The sequence below is a fragment of the Engystomops pustulosus genome, chromosome 7 (assembly GCF_040894005.1).
Source record: "Engystomops pustulosus chromosome 7, aEngPut4.maternal, whole genome shotgun sequence".
NCBI classification, from domain to species: Eukaryota; Metazoa; Chordata; class Amphibia; order Anura; family Leptodactylidae; genus Engystomops; species Engystomops pustulosus.
Genome location: NC_092417.1, coordinates 14,371,572 through 14,394,563, shown reverse-complemented (window position 1 = coordinate 14,394,563; position 22,992 = coordinate 14,371,572). Strand labels below are relative to the sequence as shown.

The following is a 22,992-nucleotide window of genomic DNA, read 5'->3' as shown; positions in this document are numbered from 1 at the left end:
TTCCTAGCAAGATTATTGTGCTTCCAGCCTATAGTCTACCTTGTCTCCTATGATTGACTTCTCTATTGTGCAACAACTATCGGATTCCTCCTGACTATGACACCTGCCTGCTTCCACAAAACTGACACTGATCTTCTGTGCTACGACCACTGGCTTCCACCTGTCTACGCTACCTGCCCGCTCCTCTGTACTGCTAAGCTTCTCCTGTGTGCTGACCTCTGGCTTCCTCCTGACTACGATTCCTGCCTGTGATAACCCAAGTAAGTTGCAACACTTAGACTCCAAAACCAGACCCAGATCGTTACAGCCCCGGAACCAGAATTAAAATGTTTCAACCAGTTAGTAATTTTGAAGCCGCATTCACACCGGTACAGAAAACTGCACCAGTTCTTGGCTGCTCCAGTATTTTGGTGCAGGTTAGAATAAGATTGTTTCTAAATAACCCCCCCCCCCCCAACACAGTTTTCCCATCTTCCTTTTTTACTCTACTAATCCGATTTTCTGTTGTTCATCCGCTGACCTCTGCGGTGGTTTGTACAGGTACCTTTTTTCTCTTCTGACATCATGGTGAGGAAGCTGAGGTCATTCCAAATCTCCACCCTGATATGAACTTTTTTTTGTGAAATGATGATGACGAGCATATTGTGCTATGCGGTTGTCTGTTGTGGAGGAAGATTAAACAGTAGAAAAAAGAACCGGGTCAACTAGGTCATCGGGAGAGTCCAGAGCACTATTGGGGAGATGCTGCGTCACTATTGGGGAGATGCTGCTGCATTTTTATACACAGCCTGCTATTCCCTTATGTAACCAGTAGATGTCCTCCTAATACTCAGCCTGTTATTCTCTTATATCACCAGTAGATGTCCTCCTAGCACTCAGCCTGTCATTACCTTATGCAACCAGTAGATGTCCTCCTAACACTCAGCCTGTTATTAGCTTATGTAACCAGTATATGTCCTCCTAACACTCAGTCTGTAATTATCTTATATCACCAGTAGATGTCCTCATATCAATAGCCTGTCATTCTCTTATGTAACCAGTAGATGTCCTCTTAACACTTAGCCTGTTATTCTGTTATATCACCAGTAGATGTCCTCCTAACACAGCCTGTTATTCTGTTATATCACCAGTAGATGTCCTCCTAGCACTCAGCCTGTTATTACCTTATGCAACCAGTAGATGTCCTCCTAACACTCAGCCTGTTATTCTGTTATATCACCAGTAGATGTCCTCCTAGCACTCAGCCTGTCATTCTGTTATATCACCAGTAGATGTCCTCCTAACACTCAGCCTGTTATTATTTTATGTAACCAGTAGATGTCCTCCTAACACTCAGCCTGTTATTCTGTTATATCACCAGTAGATGTCCTCCTAGCGCTCTGCCTGTTATTCTGTTATATCACCAGTAGATGTCCTCCTAACACTTAGCCTGTTATTCTGTTATATCACCAGTAGATGTCCTCCTAGCACTCAGCCTGTTATTACCTTATGCAACCAGTAGATGTCCTCCTAACACTCAGCCTGTTATTCTGTTATATCACCAGTAGATGTCCTCCTAGCACTCAGCCTGTCATTCTGTTATATCACCAGTAGATGTCCTCCTAACACTCAGCCTGTTATTATTTTATGTAACCAGTAGATGTCCTCCTAACACTCAGCCTGTTATTCTGTTATATCACCAGTAGATGTCCTCCTAGCGCTCTGCCTGTTATTCTGTTATATCACCAGTAGATGTCCTCCTAGCGCTCTGCCTGTTATTCTGTTATATCACCAGTAGATGTCCTCCTAGCACTCAGCCTGTTATTCTCTTATATCACCAGTAGATGTCCTCCTAACACTCAGCATGTTTTCTCTTATATCACCAGTAGATGTCCTCCTAACACTCAGCCTGTTATTCTCTTATATCACCAGTAGATGTCCTCCTAACACTCAGCCTTTTATTATCTTATGTAACCAGTAGATGTCCTCCTAACACTCAGCCTGTTATTCTGTTATATCACCAGTAGATGTCCTCCTAGCACTCAGCCTGTCATTCTGTTATATCACCAGTAGATGTCCTCCTAACACTCAGCCTGTTATTATTTTATGTAACCAGTAGATGTCCTCCTAACACTCAGCCTTTTATTATCTTATGTAACCAGTAGATGTCCTCCTAACACTCAGCCTGTTATTATTTTATGTAACCAGTAGATGTCCTCCTAACACTCAGCCTGTTATTCTGTTATATCACCAGTAGATGTCCTCCTAGCGCTCTGCCTGTTATTCTGTTATATCACCAGTAGATGTCCTCCTAGCGCTCTGCCTGTTATTCTGTTATATCACCAGTAGATGTCCTCCTAGCGCTCTGCCTGTTATTCTGTTATATCACCAGTAGATGTCCTCCTAACACTTAGCCTGTCATTCTCTTATATCACCAGTAGATGTCCTCCTAGCACTCAGCCTGTTATTCTCTTATATCACCAGTAGATGTCCTCCTAGAACTCAGCCTGTGTGTCTTTTTGGACACTATTCAGAAATGCGGTTTTGAGGATTCAGAGATTCTGTCTGTCCTGGACTTTGCTATCAGTGTCTCCACATGCTGTTGAATTTTTTTCTGGACTCAACACTGAGCCTTTTGTTGTTCCCTCATGTCACCAGTAGATGTCCTCCTCACATCTAGTCTGTTCTCTCGTAGTCCAAAAATTTGACAAATCCTTTGGTAATAACTTTTCAACACTTTAACTTATCCTTGTGATTTTGAGATTGATTTCTTGTGAGACATTGTAGTTTATGTTGGTAGTTAGAGATGAGCGAGCACTAAAATGCTCGGGTACTCGTTATTCGAATAACGAGCCCCATTGAAGTCAATGGGAGACTTGAGCATTTTTCAAGGGGACCAAGGCTCTGCACAGGGAAGCTTGGCCAAACACCTGGGAACCTCAGAAAAGGATGGAAACACCACGGAAATGGACAGGAAACAGCAGGGGCAGCATGCATGGATGCCTCTGAGGCTGCCTAATCGCACCATTATGCCAAAATTATGGGCAACAGCATGGCGATGACAGAGTGACCGAATGAGGCTAGATAGCATCTAAAACATGCAATAATTGACCCTGACACTATAGGGGACGATGCAGAGGCAGCGGCAGCAGTGGCAGGCTAGAGAGTGGCATGGCGACATACCCTAAATGGACTCAGGCTTCAAACCAATGGGTGGCAGAGAGGAACCAAAGGAGGTGAGCAAGAAGCGCTCAAATAATATCGGTACATGATAAAAGTTTGCCAGTATATTTTGTGGATTACACAGCAGGGTGGCGACAAAGTTAACAAGTTTGATGTGGAATGCCCTGTAATAGCTCTTGGGCGGTGTGCCTTTTATCGCCTAGGCTCAGCAGTTTGAGCACCGCCTGCTGTCGCTTAGCGACGGCACTGCTGCTGTGCCTAGAGCTACCGACTGATGGCGCCATGCCTACGGATGGTAATTCGGAGGAGGAGGAGGTGGAGGAGGTGGAGGAGGGGTGGGAGGAGGTGGAGGAGGTGGAGGAGGGGTGGGAGGAGGTGGAGGAGGTGGAGGAGGGGTGGGAGGAGGAGGAGGTATAGTAGGCCTTTGAGACCTGGACCGAGGTAGGCCCCGCAATCCTCTGCGTCGGCAGTATATGACCAGCCCCAGGGTCAGACTCGGTCCCAGCCTCCACCAAGTTAAGTGTAGTAGCGTTCTTATAAGTTTGGGATATGGCGGGTGAGGGGAATGTAAACAGATGCGCAAGAAGCGCTGAAATAATATCCGTAAAAGGTAAAAGTTTGCCAGTATATTTTGTGGATAACACAGCAGGGTGGCGACAAAGTTAACAACTTTGATGTGGAATCCATGAAAACAACCCAAATTTCTGCCTGACACACCTCGTTTGATAAGGGGACGATGTATGGAGGCAGCTATATGGACGACTTTTGGAGGTAGCAATGGAGACAACGTGTGGAGGCTGCTATGGAGACAATTTAATTTGGATAGTGCCTGTATGTGGAAGTCCAAAAAAGTTTTCAAACCAGAGGAGCAGGTAGGTGGCCCTCCAGAAAAATGAAATAGATTGAGTGCCTGTATGTGGCAGTCCAAAAAAGTTTTCAAACCAGAGGAGCAGGTAGGTGGCCCTCCAGAAAAATGAAATAGATTGAGTGCCTGTATGTGGCAGTCCAAAAAAGTTTTCAAACCAGAGGAGCAGGTAGGTGGCCCTCCAGAAAAATTGAATAGATTGAGTGCCTGTATGTGGCACTCCCAAAAATTGTTTAAAACAGAGGACCGGGTAGGTGGCCCTCCAGAAAAATTAAATGCATAAAGTACTATAGCTAGAGCCAGTGGGCCCTGTCAAAAAATAGCCAGTTTCCTCTGCTTTAGTGTACAAAGAGGAGGAGAAGGAGGAAAATGAGGAGGAGGAAGAGTGCATAAATTATTCAGGTTGAGCTTCCTTCACCTGGTGGAGATTGGAAATTATGAGAAATCCAGGCTTTATTCATCTTAATAAGCGTCAGCCTGTCAGCGCTGTCAGTCGACAGGCGTGTACGCTTATCGGTGATGATGCCACCAGCTGCACTGAAAACCCGCTCGGACAACACGCTAGCGGCAGGGCAGGCAAGAACCTCCAAGGCGTACAGCGCCAGTTCATGCCACATGTCCAGCTTTGAAACCCAGTAGTTGTAGGGAGCTGTGTGATCATTTAGGACGATGGTATGGTCAGCTACGTACTCCCTCACCATCTTTCTGTAAAGATCAGCCCTACTCTGCCGAGACTGGGGACAGGTGACAGTGTCTTGCTGGGGTGACATAAAGCTGGCAAAAGCCTTGTAAAGCGTACCCTTGCCAGTGCTGGACAAGCTGCCTGCTCGCCTACTCTCCCTCGCTACTTGTCCCGCAGAACTACGCACTCTGCCGCTAGCGCTGTCAGAAGGGAAATAGTGTTTCAGCTTGTGCACCAGGGCCTGCTGGTATTCATGCATTCTCACACTCCTTTCCTCTCCAGGGATGAGAGTGGAAAGATTTTGCTTGTACCGTGGGTCCAGGAGAGTGAACACCCAGTAATCGGTGCTGGAATAAATTCTTTGAACGCGAGGGTCACGGGATAGGCAGCCTAGCATGAAATCTGCCATATGCGCCAGAGTACCAACGCGTAAGAATTCACTCCCCTCACTGGCCTGACTGTCCATTTCCTCCTCCTCCAACTCCTCCAACTCCTCTTCTTCTGCCCATACACGCTGAACAGTGAAGGACTGAACAATGGTCCCCTCTTGTGTCTCGCCAACATTCTCCTCCTCTTCCTCCTCATCCTCCTCCACCTCCTCCGATATGCGCTGAGAAACAGACCAAAGGGTGCTTTGGCTATCAACAAGGGAATCTTCTTCCCCCGTCTCTTGTGACGAGCGCAAAGCTTCCGACTTCATGCTGATCAGAGAGTTTTTCAACAGGCCAAGCAGCGGGATGGTGAGGCTGATGATGGCGGCATCGCCACTGACCATCTGTGTTGACTCCTCAAAGTTACTCAGCATCTGACAGATATCAGACATCCACGTCCACTCCTCATTGTAGACTTGAGGAAGCTGACTGACCTGACTACCAGTTCTGGTGGAAGTTGACATCTGGCAGTCTACAATCGCTCTGCGCTGCTGGTAAACTCTGGATAACATGGTTAATGTTGAATTCCACCTCGTGGGCACGTCGCACAACAGTCGGTGAGCGGGCAGTTGGAGGCGGCGCTGCGCTGCCCTGAGAGTGGCAGCATCTGTGCTGGACTTCCTGAAATGCGCACAGATGCGGCGCACCTTCGTGAGCAAATCAGACAGATTGGGGTATGTCTTGAGGAAACGCTGAACTATCAGATTTAACACATGGGCCAGGCATGGCACATGTGTCAGTCTGCCGAGTTGCAGAGCCGCCACCAGGTTACGGCCGTTGTCACACACAACCATGCCTGGCTTCAGGTTCAGCGGTGCCAGCCACAGATCAGTCTGCGCCGTGATGCCCTGTAATAGTTCTTGGGCGGTGTGCCTTTTATCGCCTAGGCTCAGCAGTTTGAGCACCGCCTGCTGTCGCTTAGCGACGGCACTGCTGCTGTGCCTAGAGCTACCGACTGATGGCGCCATGCCCACGGATGGTAGTTCGGAGGAGAAGGTGGAGGAGGGGTGGGAGGAGGAGGAGGCATAGTAGGCCTGAAAGACCTGGACCGAGGTAGGCCCCGCAATCCTCGGCGTCGGCAGTATATAACCAGCCGCAGGGTCAGACTCGGTCCCAGCCTCCACCAAGTTAACCCAATGTGCCGTCAGCGATATATAGTGGCCCTGCCCGGCAGCACTCGTCTACGTGTCCGTGGTCAGGTGGACCGTGTCAGAAACGGCGTTGGTCAGGGCACGGATGATGTTGTCTGACACGTGCTGGTGCAGGGCTGGGACGGCACATCGGGAAAAGTAGTGGCGGCTGGGGACCGAATACCGAGGGGCGGCCGCCGCCATGAGGTTGCGAAAGGCCTTGGTCTCTACTAGCCTATAGGGCAGCATCTCCAGGCTAAGCAATCTGGAGATGTGGACATTAAGGGCTTGGGCGTGCGGGTGGGTTGCACTATATTTCCGTTTCCGCTCCAGCGTCTGGGGTATGGAGAGCTGAACGCTGATGGATGCTGTGGAGGATCGTGGAGGCGACGATGGGGTTTTTGTGCCAGGGTCCTGGGCAGGGGGCTGACTATCAGCTGACACAGGGGAAGGAGCAGTGGTGTGCACGGCCGGAGGTGAACGGGCTTGGTGCCACTGAGTGGGGTGTTTAGCATTCATATGCCTGCGCATACTGGTGGTAGTTAAGCTAGTAGTGGTGGAACCCCTGCTGATCCTGGTTTGGCAAAGGTTGCACACCACAGTCCGTCGGTCATCCAGTGTTTCCTTAAAGAACCTCCAGACTTCTGAAAATCTAGCCCTCGCCGCGGGAGCCCTTGCCACGGGAGCTTCACTACGTGACACATTTGGCGCTGACGCACCTGCTCTGGCCCTGCCTCTCCGTCTGGCCCCACCACTGCCTCTTCCAACCTGTTCTGGTCGAGGACTCTCCTCCGTCTCAGAAGCACTGTGTTCACCCGGCCTCTCAACCTAGCTTGGGTCTGTCACCTCATCATCCTCCGATCCCTCAGTCTGCTCCCCCCTCGGACTTCCTGCCCTGACAACAACTTCACCACTGTCTGACAACCGTGTCTCCTCATCGTCCGACACCTCTTTACACACTTCCTCCACTACGTCAAGAAGGTCATCATCACCCACAGACTGCGACTGGTGGAAAACCTGGGCATCGGAAAATTGCTCAGCAGCAACCGGACAAGTGGTTTGTGACTGTGGGAAGGGTCCAGAAAACAGTTCCTCAGAGTATGCCGGTTCAAATGCCAAATTTTCCTGGGAGGGGGCAGACTGGGGGGGAGGAGGCTGAGGTGCAGGAGCTGGAGGAGTGCCGATTTCGGTGACATGGGTGGACTGCGTGGAAGACTGACTGGTGGACAAATTGCTCGAAGCATTGTCGGCAATCCACGACATCACCTGTTCGCACTGTTCTGGCCTCAACAGTGCTCTACCACGAGTCCCAGTAACTTCAGACATGAACCTAGGGAGTGTAGCTCTGCGGCGTTCCCCTGCTCCCTCATCAGCAGGTGGTGTCTCACCCCGCCCAGGACCACGGCCTCTGACCCCTGCAGTAGTCGGACGCCCACGTCCCCGCCCTCGTCCTCTACCCCTAGCCCTCGGGTTAAACATTTTGAAAATGAAAGTTATAACTTTATTTGTTTTTTTACTTTTTTTTGTGTTTTTTTGTGTTTTTTTTTTTTGTGTGTTTTTTAGTTTTTAAAACCAAACGATGCTATCCTATTGCTATGGCTATTTTCTAGCCAAGTATGAAAGCACACTGCTATGCCAGATGAGATGACGCTGAGTTATGAAAACATAAACGTAAAATAAAAAGGACAAATGGCAGACTGTGCCTAATTGAAATCCAACCCCTAATAAATTTTCCCACTTCGGTCTTTGCAATGGATATGTGCGTCACTAAGCGCTAAACACAACGGTCGCAAGTCTCACTACAAATTCCTCACAATTTGGTAGTAGATGCACTGCAGCAAGGACAGCCCCCAGCAGATCAACCAGAAATAAAATATATATAACGCTATTGTAGGCGTAAGTAAGCCGTTTGGATTCTCCTTTGGCTATTTTCTAGCCAAGTATGAAAGCACACTGATGAGATGACGCTGAGTTATGAAAAAATAAACGTAAAATAAAAAGTAAATGGCAGAATGTGCCTAATTGAAATCCAACCCCTAATAAATTTTCCCACTTTGGTGTTTGAGGTGGATATGTGTGTCACTAAGCGCTAAACACAACGGTAGCAAGTCCCCCTGCAAATTCCTCACAATATGGTACTAGCTGCAAATAAAAAAAAAAAAAAGTATAACGTTATTGTAGCCCTAAGAAGGGCTGTTTGGGTTCTTGTAGAATCACTCCTGCCTAACAGTAAGCTAATAGAACACCCTAACGCTTTCCCTGACCAGCAGCAGCTCTCTCCCTAGCGGCATCCAGACACAGAATGATCCGAGCAGCGCGGGCAGCGGCTAGTCTATCCCAGGGTCACCTGATCTGGCCAGCCAACCACTGCTATCGACGTGTAAGGGTACCACGTCATGCTGGGTGGAGTGCAGAGTCTCCTGGCTTGTGATTGGCTCTGTTTTTGGCCGACAAAAATCAAAACGGCGGGAGCTGCCATTTTCTCGAGCGGGCGAAGTATTCGTCCGAGCAACGAGCAGTTTCGAGTACGCTAATGCTCGAACGAGCATCAAGCTCGGACGAGTATGTTCGCTCATCTCTATTGGTAGTATAATTTCTCTGATCAGTCACTTTGTGAAGGGGGGCAAAAATTCAATAATTTAGGAAAAATTTTCAAAGTTTCTAATGTTCTACTTTTTAAACCAAAATTTTTTTGTAGCAACCTTTTGCCATTCATCTTCATTATATTTCCGTCTCATTTCATAGATCTTTTTTTACAACCATTAGTATCACAGCTGCTTTCATTTTGTTAGAGATTTTTTATCTAGGGCGTAAACCGCCCTTACTTCAGTTGTAAAGGTGACTTTCAAATTAACCCTTTGGCTCCCTGGTATCAGGATGAAAACAAACCTAGACACATAAGTCTCTAGTGTATGTAGAAAATCTTCCCCCAGTTTATTAGTGCGCAGTTGCATATATAAAAGACAGAAATGTCATCATCAAAGGGGCGTGACAAAGAGATAAAATACTGTAATGTTATTGGCCATAATAAATTTTACCAGGAAATTCTCTAAGACATTCTCTCAAACGGTTAATGAACCATAAACTATTTCTTTTCAGACATTTTTATCTACAGAATGTACAGAGAATGGGGGTCATTTACTAAGGGCCCGATTTGCGTTTTCCCGACGTGTTACCCGAATATTTCCGATTTGCGCCGATTTTCCCTGTATTGCCCCGGGATTTTGGCGCAGCGGCGCCGGCATGCACGCGACGGAAATCGGGGTTGGGGGGGGGGGCGTAGCTGAACAAAAACCTGACGGATTCGGAAAAAACGCTGCATTAAAAAAAAATGTATTGCGAAACTTGCACTTACCTTCACCAGGTATAGGCCAGTGAATTTCAGGGCATTCCGGCGGGCCTCGGGGGAACTTCAGCACAGCAGCGACATCTGGTGGACATCGGAGGAACTACCTTAGTGAATCGCCGGAAGACCCGAATCCACCGCAGAGAACGCGCCGCTGGATCGCAAATGGACCGGGTAAGTAAATCTGCCCCAATGTCTCCAGAACCCAAACATTTATGATAAGAAGAAGAACATACTGAAGGTCAATCAACTCTCACATGTGCCAAGGAAAAACTTTTACAGGCAGGTTACACAAAAATGGCTGTATCGTGACATTAGCTGGACAGTGGTCAGCGAACATGTCTAAAATGGCTGACAGTACGCAAGATGGCGTCCAAAACCAGTGCGATCTCCTTAACAATTTCTATAGGATTTAGCTCAATTTATAGAAAAACTTAACACCATCAAATGGGGAGAAGGATACTTTTTTTGTGACAATGGATGATCACTCAAATATCTCTTACACATTAGGATTGAGAGCTACAGAGTGGTTTTTAACCACCGACACAAACCTGCCAAACTCACATTGAATTCTTGGTTAACGATCTAGAATTGGTTTTAACACACAACTATTTAGATTCTCAAGATAAACAGCATCATCACACCCTAGGAACAGCCATGGGGGACTCGAGTGGCACCAAGTTATGCCAACTTATTTATGGGCCACTTTGAGTCCCTGATGGTCTACACCACGAAATTCTGGCAGAAACATATAATCCAATGTTACATAGATGACATCTTCCTAATTCTAAACAGCAGCGAAAAAAAAAAAAAAACAGAACAATTTACAACATACATAAACAACAACAGTTGGGACATTCATTTCACAGCGGAAACAAACACATTTAAAATGGTATTCTTTCACCTACTAATATCTGTAGATGAAGAAAAAAAATACCGGTATCATTACAAAAAAACACTTCAAAAAAGGTAGAAAGTAATGGATACCTGAACTACAACAGCGCCCATTATAGGAAACGTCAAGGTTTTTGGTATCAGTAAAAGAATATATATATAAATGGTACAACGGACAACGCGTTTCGGGGCAGAATTAGCCCCTTCTTCAGGTCCAGAAGATTCTGTAACATGTAGAAATGATGAGTAGTACCTGGAGCCGCAGCTACAAGTCATTATAAAGAGTAGATTATCACAGTAGTAAGAACTATACGTAATATACATGTCATGAATAAAAGTAATCATCATGCTTATATAAAACCATTTTTTAGAAACAACAATAGATGAGAATAGATAAAAGTACATTTGTGTTTTAAAACATATAAATTCATAAATGGTATAAAAATATATAAATATATAAATTCATAAATGGTATAGAGATATGTAAATATATAAATAAATAAATACACAATTAATAAACATATATTCATAATTGTGATGACATATATTAAAAATTGTGATGACATATATTAAAAATTGTGGTGACATATATTAAAAATTCATTTAATAATATCTTAAATTGATGTAAAGTAGAGCAATAGAAAACAGAATTAAGTGTGGGCAAATAAATAAATAAATAAAAAGATGTTTAAATGATACTGACCTCTCTTACTTGAGAGTCTGCGCTAGGACTGTAAGCTGATTGCTAATGGGAGAGGGGAAAATAACGTGTCATAAAAGACACTTGATGATAGGGGAAAAGACTGTGAGTAATGTGTATTGACTGACCTCTGCACTGGAGACTGGGGGAGGAATGCTGGGTGAGAAATTACCGGTGGTATGAGGTATCTGATGAGCGGAAAGACATAGTAAATTATCATGAGGGAAACGCTGTCTTGGTGGAGAGCGTAAGGAAAGGGAGAGAGAGAGACTCACTTGGTATTCCGTCCGATCCGGCTGGCAGCAGCTGACAGATTGATGTCTGCCGGTGGCCGGACGGAGGTTTAAATAGTATTGGGGGAAGGCGCGCATGCGTAGTGCGTGGGAGATTTTGTAGTCTGATGTGCTTGCGGGGATGAACTGGACTTTGGTGCGGATAGCAGATTGTTATATCGGAGGGGACTGGTAAGGGGATGGGGAGGGTTAAATTATGACTCTTAGCTTCATAAAAGAAAAATAGAGGAAAAATAGACTTAAGTGTGTAGGATTAGACTTAAATTGGACAGAACCAGTATGGAGTGACATTGAATGAGGTGCCAGTTGCACTGAGAAGGCTCACATTTAGGAAAGGTCTATAGGTTATGTGATGGAGGAGTTTAGGTATGTATCATCTTTATAAGTGTCTTTATAGATGTAGTCGGATTTTTTCTAAAAACAGTCAGATTTTTTCTAACAGTTCATTTAAACCAAATGGACTCATGGTATTCAATTTGAATATCCAAAAGTTTTCTCTTATGGTAAGCTGATTTAATCTGTTTGGGTGGTGTTTCGGAATTTGCTCTATAATGCTGACCTTAGCTTGGGAGAGGTCCCTATCATGGTGGAATTTGAAGTGCCTGGAGACGCTATGTAGTAGGTAGCCTGCTTTTGTCTTGCTGCGGTGGGTATTTATTCTCTCTCTGAAGGGTTGGATTGTGCGTCCAACATACTGGAGAGAGCAGGGGCATTCTAATAGATAGACAACAAAGTCTGAGGCACAATTAACAAAGGACTGTATCGGAAATGTTTCAGATGTAGTGTTTGATGTGAAAGTCTGTGTCTTATGTTGCATAATTGCGCAAGTCATACATCTGGGGCCGTTACATCTGAAAGTACCCTTTAGTGATGGAAATAGGGTGTCCTGTTGAGAGTTACAAGTTGCGTTTTTGGTGGTAGTACGCATCTTGGTTGGTGCCAAAAGTGTTTTTAAAGTTGGGGCTCGTTTGAATGTAAGCATAGGGTTCTCGGAGAGGGTCTTAGCCAGATAGGGGTCTTGTAGGAGTATAGGCCAGTGTTTTTTCAGAACTGATCTGATAGTTATGTGGTCAGACGAATAAGTGGTGATAAAGTTGAGGTTCCGGTTTGTCTCTGAGTTGGATTGTTTAATGGAAGGAAGTAGGCAATCCTCCTGGGTGAGGCGGTTGGACCTCTGATAGGCGTCCTTAATGATTTGGGAGGGGTAGCCTTTTTGTAAAAACCGTTGTCTGAGAATTCCTGACTGTTCTTTGTAGGTCGGTTTGTACGTGCAATTTTTTCGTAGACGTTTGAACTGGCTGTATGGGATGTTGTTAAGCCATTTCTTGTGGTGGGAGCTGGAGTATTCTAAAAAACTATTGACGTCGACGGATTTAAAGTATGTTTCTGTTATGAGTGATGATTCAGTGGGATCCAATGTAATTAGTAGGTCCAAATATTCAATGCGAGCAGGTGAAATATTTAGGGTGAGGGTAATGCCCCAAGTATTGGTGTTGATAATTCGTAGAAAGTCACGGGCTTCCTGTTCCGTGCCGTCCCAAATTAGGAAGAGATCGTCGATGTATCTTTTAAACATCTTGATCTTTTTATTAAATTCTGAATTGCCCATGATGAAGTATTTCTCAAATTCCCCCATAAAGAGGTTTGCGTAACTGGGGGCGAACTTCGTCCCCATGGCTGTACCTCTTTTTTGGGAGTAGATGGAAGTCTGGAACACGAAGGTGTTATGGTTTAATATGAAGTGGATGCTCTGTAATAGAAAATCAACCTGTTGGGTTGGCATTTTCTGGTCACTCTGTAGGACTTGTAGGATTGCTTGTAACCCTAGGGAATGAGAGATATTGGTGTATAAGGAGGTCACGTCCATTGTTACCAGATAGTACGATGGTTCCCATTTGAAATCTTTCAGTTGTAGGATGAGATCAGTTGAATCTCTGAGATAAGTTGGTAGAAGTTTGACATAATCCTGAAGTAGGATGTCAACATATTCAGAGAGATTTGAGGTTAGGGAGTCTACACCTGAGATAATTGGACGTCCCGGCGGATGGGTAGGATTTTTGTGAATCTTTGGCAGATAATAAAAGACTGCTGTCCTCGGGTTTTTGGGAAGTAAATAATGATATTCCTTTTTGTTTAGGATGCCCGACTGAAGGGCTCCATTGAGTAGATCGGTAAGTCTTGCCAGATGGTCCTGTTTTGGGTCTTCGCTTAGGAGAGTGTAATATTCCGTGTCAGATAAGATTTTTAGGGACTCTTGGATATAGTCGTCCCTTTTGAGTAGAACTGTGCCTCCACCCTTGTCGGCGGGTTTTATGATGATTTCCAAATTATTCATGAGATTCTTGAGGGCCTCTCTTTCTTTTCTGTTCAAGTTAGATATTTGTTTGTGTGGTCTTTTTATGGTTCTTAGGTCAGAGGAGACTAATGCATAGAAGGTGTCAATGAAGGGGCCTCGGCTTTGGGTTGGGTTAAAGTTGGATTTCGGCTTGAGTTGGGTGTGGATAAAACCCATAGCTTGTTCAGCATCTTGGGTGGGTTCGGTAGGGAGGACTGTATCGAATTGGCTTTTGATTTCTTTCATAGTGAAGTGTCTTTTGAGAGTGACCTTCCTTATGAAGTTATTCAGATCAACGAAGAGATCTAACTCTTTGGATCTATTTGTGGGGCAAAAGGATAGGCCTTTGCTCAACACGCTTTGTTCATCAGTCGTTAGTTGGTGGTCTGATAGGTTAAAGATTTTTACTGGCTTATTGGTACCACTGATTGAGTGGTTTTCTTTTTTGTTAGTGATGTTTCTTCTTCCTCCTCTTTTTCCCCTGGTCTTTCTTTTCTTTTTAAAGCAGTGAATGGTTGACTGAATATTGAATAAGTGGCTTTGGGGCTCTCTAGTCGGGGGACGAGGGAGTCCGATGTTGGAGCCAGAGGTGGTTCCTTTGGAGCAGGGGGAAGGTCTAAAAAAGAGGGGAGTAGACTACTAGAAAGGTCTTGGTTGAGATTAAGGTTGAGATTGAAAAATTCTAAGCTTTGCTGTTGGAGATTTTGAGTGGTGTCTTGGAGAGTTTCCAGGTCAGGAGAAGTTTCTGGGTGGACCGTTAGGTTGGTTAGTGGAAAGGGAGGACTAGTGGGAGTATTTTGGGGAGGAATGTCCTGGCTTCGTGTGGGGTAAGAGGTGGTCCTGAGGCTATTTGTATCTGGGGGTTTTGGGGAAATGGTTGTTTCTATAGTTTTGGTTTTGTTGAACGCAGGTGGAGGGTAGGTTGAGGGTGGGTCGGGTCTAGATTTTCTAAGGTTTTGGTTATGAAAAGTTTTTCCTCTGTTGTGTGAAGGGTTCCGGCTATTCTTTGGTGGTGGGACTTGTACATCCAGAAGGGCTGGTATAGATGGATCTTTCGATTTTACTGTCTGGGGTTTAGTTACATTCTTTGTTTGGGGGACAGGTTTAGCTTTGGAGGGGAGTATTTCTAATTCGTCAGTATCGGGGTGCCAGGCTCTATGTGTTTTATTCTTATATTCCGCTCTATCCCTTTGAAGCTTGTGTGCTTTCTTTGAGATGAGGTCAGTTTCGATGTTCCTCAGTCTTTGTGAAATGGAATGGTTCAATCTCTGGTAGTCAGGATGGGTTGAACATGTCTCGAGTTCAAGACGTGTGTTGTCTATGGAAACAGTGGTGGATTCTATTATCCTAGACCTTTTTTCAATGAGTCTGAGTAGCATGCCTCTGGAACAGTCGTCCATAAAGGATTCCCATTCTTTGGTAAAGGCCAAATCATCAGGAAAGGAGGACTGGAAAGGCATTCGTAGACCTCTTGGGGCTATGTTTTCTGACAAATATATATTAAGGAATGCTATATCTACTGTGTGTCGTATTTCGATTTTTAGGAGATTTTCTAGGGAAAGGAATTGGCGTGTCATTGCCTGGGTTTGGGTTTCACTGAAGATTGGATTATTTGTACAGTGGTCTTTGGAGATGATATCTGTTTGGGAGAGTTTCTGTATGAGAGACTCCCTGTGTAACCATCTTTCGTTATAATATTCCATGGTGCCGCAGGTGTCGTTTTTAGGAAGGTGGCCAAATTACTTGGTCACTATCCCAAAAATCTGGTAAAATGAATTAAACCAGTAGCGAAATGTTATTCTTAGGGGGTTACACCGCGCTCCTTGTGTATGAGGTTGTAGTAAGGGAAAAAATTGAGATGAAACAAAGTCTAGACAGTGTAAGGACATGTATGTCTGACAAACATGCTGCTGCGTCCTCTGGTTGACGGGCAATAAAGCCAGTTATATATGGAAGGAGTCTTTTTAGGATTAACCAGTGAATCGGTCGCGCTGCTTGTGGTAAATATCTTAATAACAGACTTGCTGTTGTAGGAAATTGGCAATTATACTGTATACAGATGAAGATTCTCAGTTAAACAACATTTATTACATCAAGGTTTTTGGTATCAGTAAAAGAATATATATATAAATGGTACAACGGACAACGCGTTTCGGGGCAGAATTAGCCCCTTCTTCAGGTCCAGAAGATTCTGTAACATGTAGAAATGATGAGTAGTACCTGGAGCCGCAGCTACAAGTCATTATAAAGAGTAGATTATCACAGTAGTAAGAACTATACGTAATATACATGTCATGAATAAAAGTAATCATCATGCTTATATAAAACCATTTTTTAGAAACAACAATAGATGAGAATAGATAAAAGTACATTTGTGTTTTAAAACATATAAATTCATAAATGGTATAAAAATATATAAATATATAAATTCATAAATGGTATAGAGATATGTAAATATATAAATAAATAAATACACAATTAATAAACATATATTCATAATTGTGATGACATATATTAAAAATTGTGATGACATATATTAAAAATTGTGGTGACATATATTAAAAATTCATTTAATAATATCTTAAATTGATGTAAAGTAGAGCAATAGAAAACAGAATTAAGTGTGGGCAAATAAATAAATAAATAAAAAGATGTTTAAATGATACTGACCTCTCTTACTTGAGAGTCTGCGCTAGGACTGTAAGCTGATTGCTAATGGGAGAGGGGAAAATAACGTGTCATAAAAGACACTTGATGATAGGGGAAAAGACTGTGAGTAATGTGTATTGACTGACCTCTGCACTGGAGACTGGGGGAGGAATGCTGGGTGAGAAATTACCGGTGGTATGAGGTATCTGATGAGCGGAAAGACATAGTAAATTATCATGAGGGAAACGCTGTCTTGGTGGAGAGCGTAAGGAAAGGGAGAGAGAGAGACTCACTTGGTATTCCGTCCGATCCGGCTGGCAGCAGCTGACAGATTGATGTCTGCCGGTGGCCGGACGGAGGTTTAAATAGTATTGGGGGAAGGCGCGCATGCGTAGTGCGTGGGAGATTTTGTAGTCTGATGTGCTTGCGGGGATGAACTGGACTTTGGTGCGGATAGCAGATTGTTATATCGGAGGGGACTGGTAAGGGGATGGGGAGGGTTAAATTATGACTCTTAGCTTCATAAAAGAAAAATAGAGGAAAAATAGACTTAAGTGTGTAGGATTAGACTTAAATTGGACAGAACCAGTATGGAGTGACATTGAATGAGGTGCCAGTTGCACTGAGAAGGCTCACATTTAGGAAAGGTCTATAGGTTATGTGATGGAGGAGTTTAGGTATGTATCATCTTTATAAGTGTCTTTATAGATGTAGTCGGATTTTTTCTAAAAACAGTCAGATTTTTTCTAACAGTTCATTTAAACCAAATGGACTCATGGTATTCAATTTGAATATCCAAAAGTTTTCTCTTATGGTAAGCTGATTTAATCTGTTTGGGTGGTGTTTCGGAATTTGCTCTATAATGCTGACCTTAGCTTGGGAGAGGTCCCTATCATGGTGGAATTTGAAGTGCCTGGAGACGCTATGTAGTAGGTAGCCTGCTTTTGTCTTGCTGCGGTGGGTATTTATTCTCTCTCTGAAGGGTTGGATTGTGCGTCCAACATACTGGAGAGAGCAGGGGCATTCTAATAGATAGACAACAAAGTCTGAGGCACAATTAACAAAGGACTGTATCGGAAATGTTTCAGATGTAGTGTTTGATGTGAAAGTCTGTGTCTTATGTTGCATAATTGCGCAAGTCATACATCTGGGGCCGTTACATCTGAAAGTACCCTTTAGTGATGGAAATAGGGTGTCCTGTTGAGAGTTACAAGTTGCGTTTTTGGTGGTAGTACGCATCTTGGTTGGTGCCAAAAGTGTTTTTAAAGTTGGGGCTCGTTTGAATGTAAGCATAGGGTTCTCGGAGAGGGTCTTAGCCAGATAGGGGTCTTGTAGGAGTATAGGCCAGTGTTTTTTCAGAACTGATCTGATAGTTATGTGGTCAGACGAATAAGTGGTGATAAAGTTGAGGTTCCGGTTTGTCTCTGAGTTGGATTGTTTAATGGAAGGAAGTAGGCAATCCTCCTGGGTGAGGCGGTTGGACCTCTGATAGGCGTCCTTAATGATTTGGGAGGGGTAGCCTTTTTGTAAAAACCGTTGTCTGAGAATTCCTGACTGTTCTTTGTAGGTCGGTTTGTACGTGCAATTTTTTCGTAGACGTTTGAACTGGCTGTATGGGATGTTGTTAAGCCATTTCTTGTGGTGGGAGCTGGAGTATTCTAAAAAACTATTGACGTCGACGGATTTAAAGTATGTTTCTGTTATGAGTGATGATTCAGTGGGATCCAATGTAATTAGTAGGTCCAAATATTCAATGCGAGCAGGTGAAATATTTAGGGTGAGGGTAATGCCCCAAGTATTGGTGTTGATAATTCGTAGAAAGTCACGGGCTTCCTGTTCCGTGCCGTCCCAAATTAGGAAGAGATCGTCGATGTATCTTTTAAACATCTTGATCTTTTTATTAAATTCTGAATTGCCCATGATGAAGTATTTCTCAAATTCCCCCATAAAGAGGTTTGCGTAACTGGGGGCGAACTTCGTCCCCATGGCTGTACCTCTTTTTTGGGAGTAGATGGAAGTCTGGAACACGAAGGTGTTATGGTTTAATATGAAGTGGATGCTCTGTAATAGAAAATCAACCTGTTGGGTTGGCATTTTCTGGTCACTCTGTAGGACTTGTAGGATTGCTTGTAACCCTAGGGAATGAGAGATATTGGTGTATAAGGAGGTCACGTCCATTGTTACCATTGTTACCAGATAGTACGATGGTTCCCATTTGAAATCTTTCAGTTGTAGGATGAGATCAGTTGAATCTCTGAGATAAGTTGGTAGAAGTTTGACATAATCCTGAAGTAGGATGTCAACATATTCAGAGAGATTTGAGGTTAGGGAGTCTACACCTGAGATAATTGGACGTCCCGGCGGATGGGTAGGATTTTTGTGAATCTTTGGCAGATAATAAAAGACTGCTGTCCTCGGGTTTTTGGGAAGTAAATAATGATATTCCAACTCAAGCCGAAATCCAACTTTAACCCAACCCAAAGCCGAGGCCCCTTCATTGACACCTTCTATGCATTAGTCTCCTCTGACCTAAGAACCATAAAAAGACCACACAAACAAATATCTAACTTGAACAGAAAAGAAAGAGAGGCCCTCAAGAATCTCATGAATAATTTGGAAATCATCATAAAACCCGCCGACAAGGGTGGAGGCACAGTTCTACTCAAAAGGGACGACTATATCCAAGAGTCCCTAAAAATCTTATCTGACACGGAATATTACACTCTCCTAAGCGAAGACCCAAAACAGGACCATCTGGCAAGACTTACCGATCTACTCAATGGAGCCCTTCAGTCGGGCATCCTAAACAAAAAGGAATATCATTATTTACTTCCCAAAAACCCGAGGACAGCAGTCTTTTATTATCTGCCAAAGATTCACAAAAATCCTACCCATCCGCCGGGACGTCCAATTATCTCAGGTGTAGACTCCCTAACCTCAAATCTCTCTGAATATGTTGACATCCTACTTCAGGATTATGTCAAACTTCTACCAACTTATCTCAGAGATTCAACTGATCTCATCCTACAACTGAAAGATTTCAAATGGGAACCATCGTACTATCTGGTAACAATGGACGTGACCTCCTTATACACCAATATCTCTCATTCCCTAGGGTTACAAGCAATCCTACAAGTCCTACAGAGTGACCAGAAAATGCCAACCCAACAGGTTGATTTTCTATTACAGAGCATCCACTTCATATTAAACCATAACACCTTCGTGTTCCAGACTTCCATCTACTCCCAAAAAAGAGGTACAGCCATGGGGACGAAGTTCGCCCCCAGTTACGCAAACCTCTTTATGGGGGAATTTGAGAAATACTTCATCATGGGCAATTCAGAATTTAATAAAAAGATCAAGATGTTTAAAAGATACATCGACGATCTCTTCCTAATTTGGGACGGCACGGAACAGGAAGCCCGTGACTTTCTACGAATTATCAACACCAATACTTGGGGCATTACCCTCACCCTAAATATTTCACCTGCTCGCATTGAATATTTGGACCTACTAATTACATTGGATCCCACTGAATCATCACTCATAACAGAAACATACTTTAAATCCGTCAACGTCAATAGTTTTTTAGAATACTCCAGCTCCCACCACAAGAAATGGCTTAACAACATCCCATACAGCCAGTTCAAACGTCTACGAAAAAATTGCACGTACAAACCGACCTACAAAGAACAGTCAGGAATTCTCAGACAACGGTTTTTACAAAAAGGCTACCCCTCCCAAATCATTAAGGACGCCTATCAGAGGTCCAACCGCCTCACCCAGGAGGATTGCCTACTTCCTTCCATTAAACAATCCAACTCAGAGACAAACCGGAACCTCAACTTTATCACCACTTATTCGTCTGACCACATAACTATCAGATCAGTTCTGAAAAAACACTGGCCTATACTCCTACAAGACCCCTATCTGGCTAAGACCCTCTCCGAGAACCCTATGCTTACATTCAAACGAGCCCCAACTTTAAAAACACTTTTGGCACCAACCAAGATGCGTACTACCACCAAAAACGCAACTTGTAACTCTCAACAGGACACCCTATTTCCATCACTAAAGGGTACTTTCAGATGTAACGGCCCCAGATGTATGACTTGCGCAATTATGCAACATAAGACACAGACTTTCACATCAAACACTACATCTGAAACATTTCCGATACAGTCCTTTGTTAATTGTGCCTCAGACTTTGTTGTCTATCTATTAGAATGCCCCTGCTCTCTCCAGTATGTTGGACGCACAATCCAACCCTTCAGAGAGAGAATAAATACCCACCGCAGCAAGACAAAAGCAGGCTACCTACTACATAGCGTCTCCAGGCACTTCAAATTCCACCATGATAGGGACCTCTCCCAAGCTAAGGTCAGCATTATAGAGCAAATTCCGAAACACCACCCAAACAGATTAAATCAGCTTACCATAAGAGAAAACTTTTGGATATTCAAATTGAATACCATGAGTCCATTTGGTTTAAATGAACTGTTAGAAAAAATCTGACTGTTTTTAGAAAAAATCCGACTACATCTATAAAGACACTTATAAAGATGATACATACCTAAACTCCTCCATCACATAACCTATAGACCTTTCCTAAATGTGAGCCTTCTCAGTGCAACTGGCACCTCATTCAATGTCACTCCATACTGGTTCTGTCCAATTTAAGTCTAATCCTACACACTTAAGTCTATTTTTCCTCTATTTTTCTTTTATGAAGCTAAGAGTCATAATTTAACCCTCCCCATCCCCTTACCAGTCCCCTCCGATATAACAATCTGCTATCCGCACCAAAGTCCAGTTCATCCCCGCAAGCACATCAGACTACAAAATCTCCCACGCACTACGCATGCGCGCCTTCCCCCAATACTATTTAAACCTCCGTCCGGCCACCGGCAGACATCAATCTGTCAGCTGCTGCCAGCCGGATCGGACGGAATACCAAGTGAGTCTCTCTCTCTCCCTTTCCTTACGCTCTCCACCAAGACAGCGTTTCCCTCATGATAATTTACTATGTCTTTCCGCTCATCAGATACCTCATACCACCGGTAATTTCTCACCCAGCATTCCTCCCCCAGTCTCCAGTGCAGAGGTCAGTCAATACACATTACTCACAGTCTTTTCCCCTATCATCAAGTGTCTTTTATGACACGTTATTTTCCCCTCTCCCATTAGCAATCAGCTTACAGTCCTAGCGCAGACTCTCAAGTAAGAGAGGTCAGTATCATTTAAACATCTTTTTATTTATTTATTTATTTGCCCACACTTAATTCTGTTTTCTATTGCTCTACTTTACATCAATTTAAGATATTATTAAATGAATTTTTAATATATGTCACCACAATTTTTAATATATGTCATCACAATTTTTAATATATGTCATCACAATTATGAATATATGTTTATTAATTGTGTATTTATTTATTTATATATTTACATATCTCTATACCATTTATGAATTTATATATTTATATATTTTTATACCATTTATGAATTTATATGTTTTAAAACACAAATGTACTTTTATCTATTCTCATCTATTGTTGTTTCTAAAAAATGGTTTTATATAAGCATGATGATTACTTTTATTCATGACATGTATATTACGTATAGTTCTTACTACTGTGATAATCTACTCTTTATAATGACTTGTAGCTGCGGCTCCAGGTACTACTCATCATTTCTACATGTTTACAGAATCTTCTGGACCTGAAGAAGGGGCTAATTCTGCCCGAAACGCGTTGTCCGTTGTACCATTTATATATATATTCTTTTACTGATACCAAAAAACCTTGATGTAATAAATGTTGTTTAACTGAGAATCTTCATCTGTATACAGTATAATTGCCAATTTCCTACAACAGCAAGTCTGTTATTAAGATATTTACCACAAGCAGCGCGACCGATTCACTGGTTTAATCCTAAAAAGACTCCTTCCATATATAACTGGCTTTATTGCCCGTCAACCAGAGGACGCAGCAGCATGTTTGTCAGACATACATGTCCTTACACTGTCTAGACTTTGTTTCATCTCAATTTTTTCCCTTACTACAACCTCATACACAAGGAGCGCGGTGTAACCCCCTAAGAATAACATTTCGCTACTGGTTTAATTCATTTTACCAGATTTTGGGATAGTGACCAAGTAATTTGGCCACCTTCCTAAAAACGACACCTGCGGCACCATGGAATATTATAACGAAAGATGGTTACACAGGGAGTCTCTCATACAGAAACTCTCCCAAACAGATATCATCTCCAAAGACCACTGTACAAATAATCCAATCTTCAGTGAAACCCAAACCCAGGCAATGACACGCCAATTCCTTTCCCTAGAAAATCTCCTAAAAATCGAAATACGACACACAGTAGATATAGCATTCCTTAATATATATTTGTCAGAAAACATAGCCCCAAGAGGTCTACGAATGCTTTCCAGTCCTCCTTTCCTGATGATTTGGCCTTTACCAAAGAATGGGAATCCTTTATGACG

General features: G+C 43.4%; 2 long non-coding RNA genes across 2 annotated transcripts; one reads left to right on the top strand and one right to left on the bottom strand.

Moving 5' to 3' along the window:
* Positions 1-15,645: 15,645 nt before the first annotated feature.
* On the bottom strand, positions 15,646-16,853 carry LOC140068662 (uncharacterized). The gene is made up of 4 exons (XR_011848514.1): positions 16,781-16,853; positions 16,634-16,693; positions 16,509-16,550; positions 15,646-16,029 (listed from the first exon to the last, which is right to left on the bottom strand). It is a non-coding gene; the product is annotated as an uncharacterized lncRNA (long non-coding RNA).
* Positions 16,854-21,371: 4,518 nt separating this feature from the next.
* LOC140069722 (uncharacterized) lies at positions 21,372-21,716 on the top strand. The gene is made up of 3 exons (XR_011848838.1): positions 21,372-21,444; positions 21,532-21,591; positions 21,675-21,716. It is a non-coding gene; the product is annotated as an uncharacterized lncRNA (long non-coding RNA).
* Positions 21,717-22,992: the final 1,276 nt, after the last annotated feature.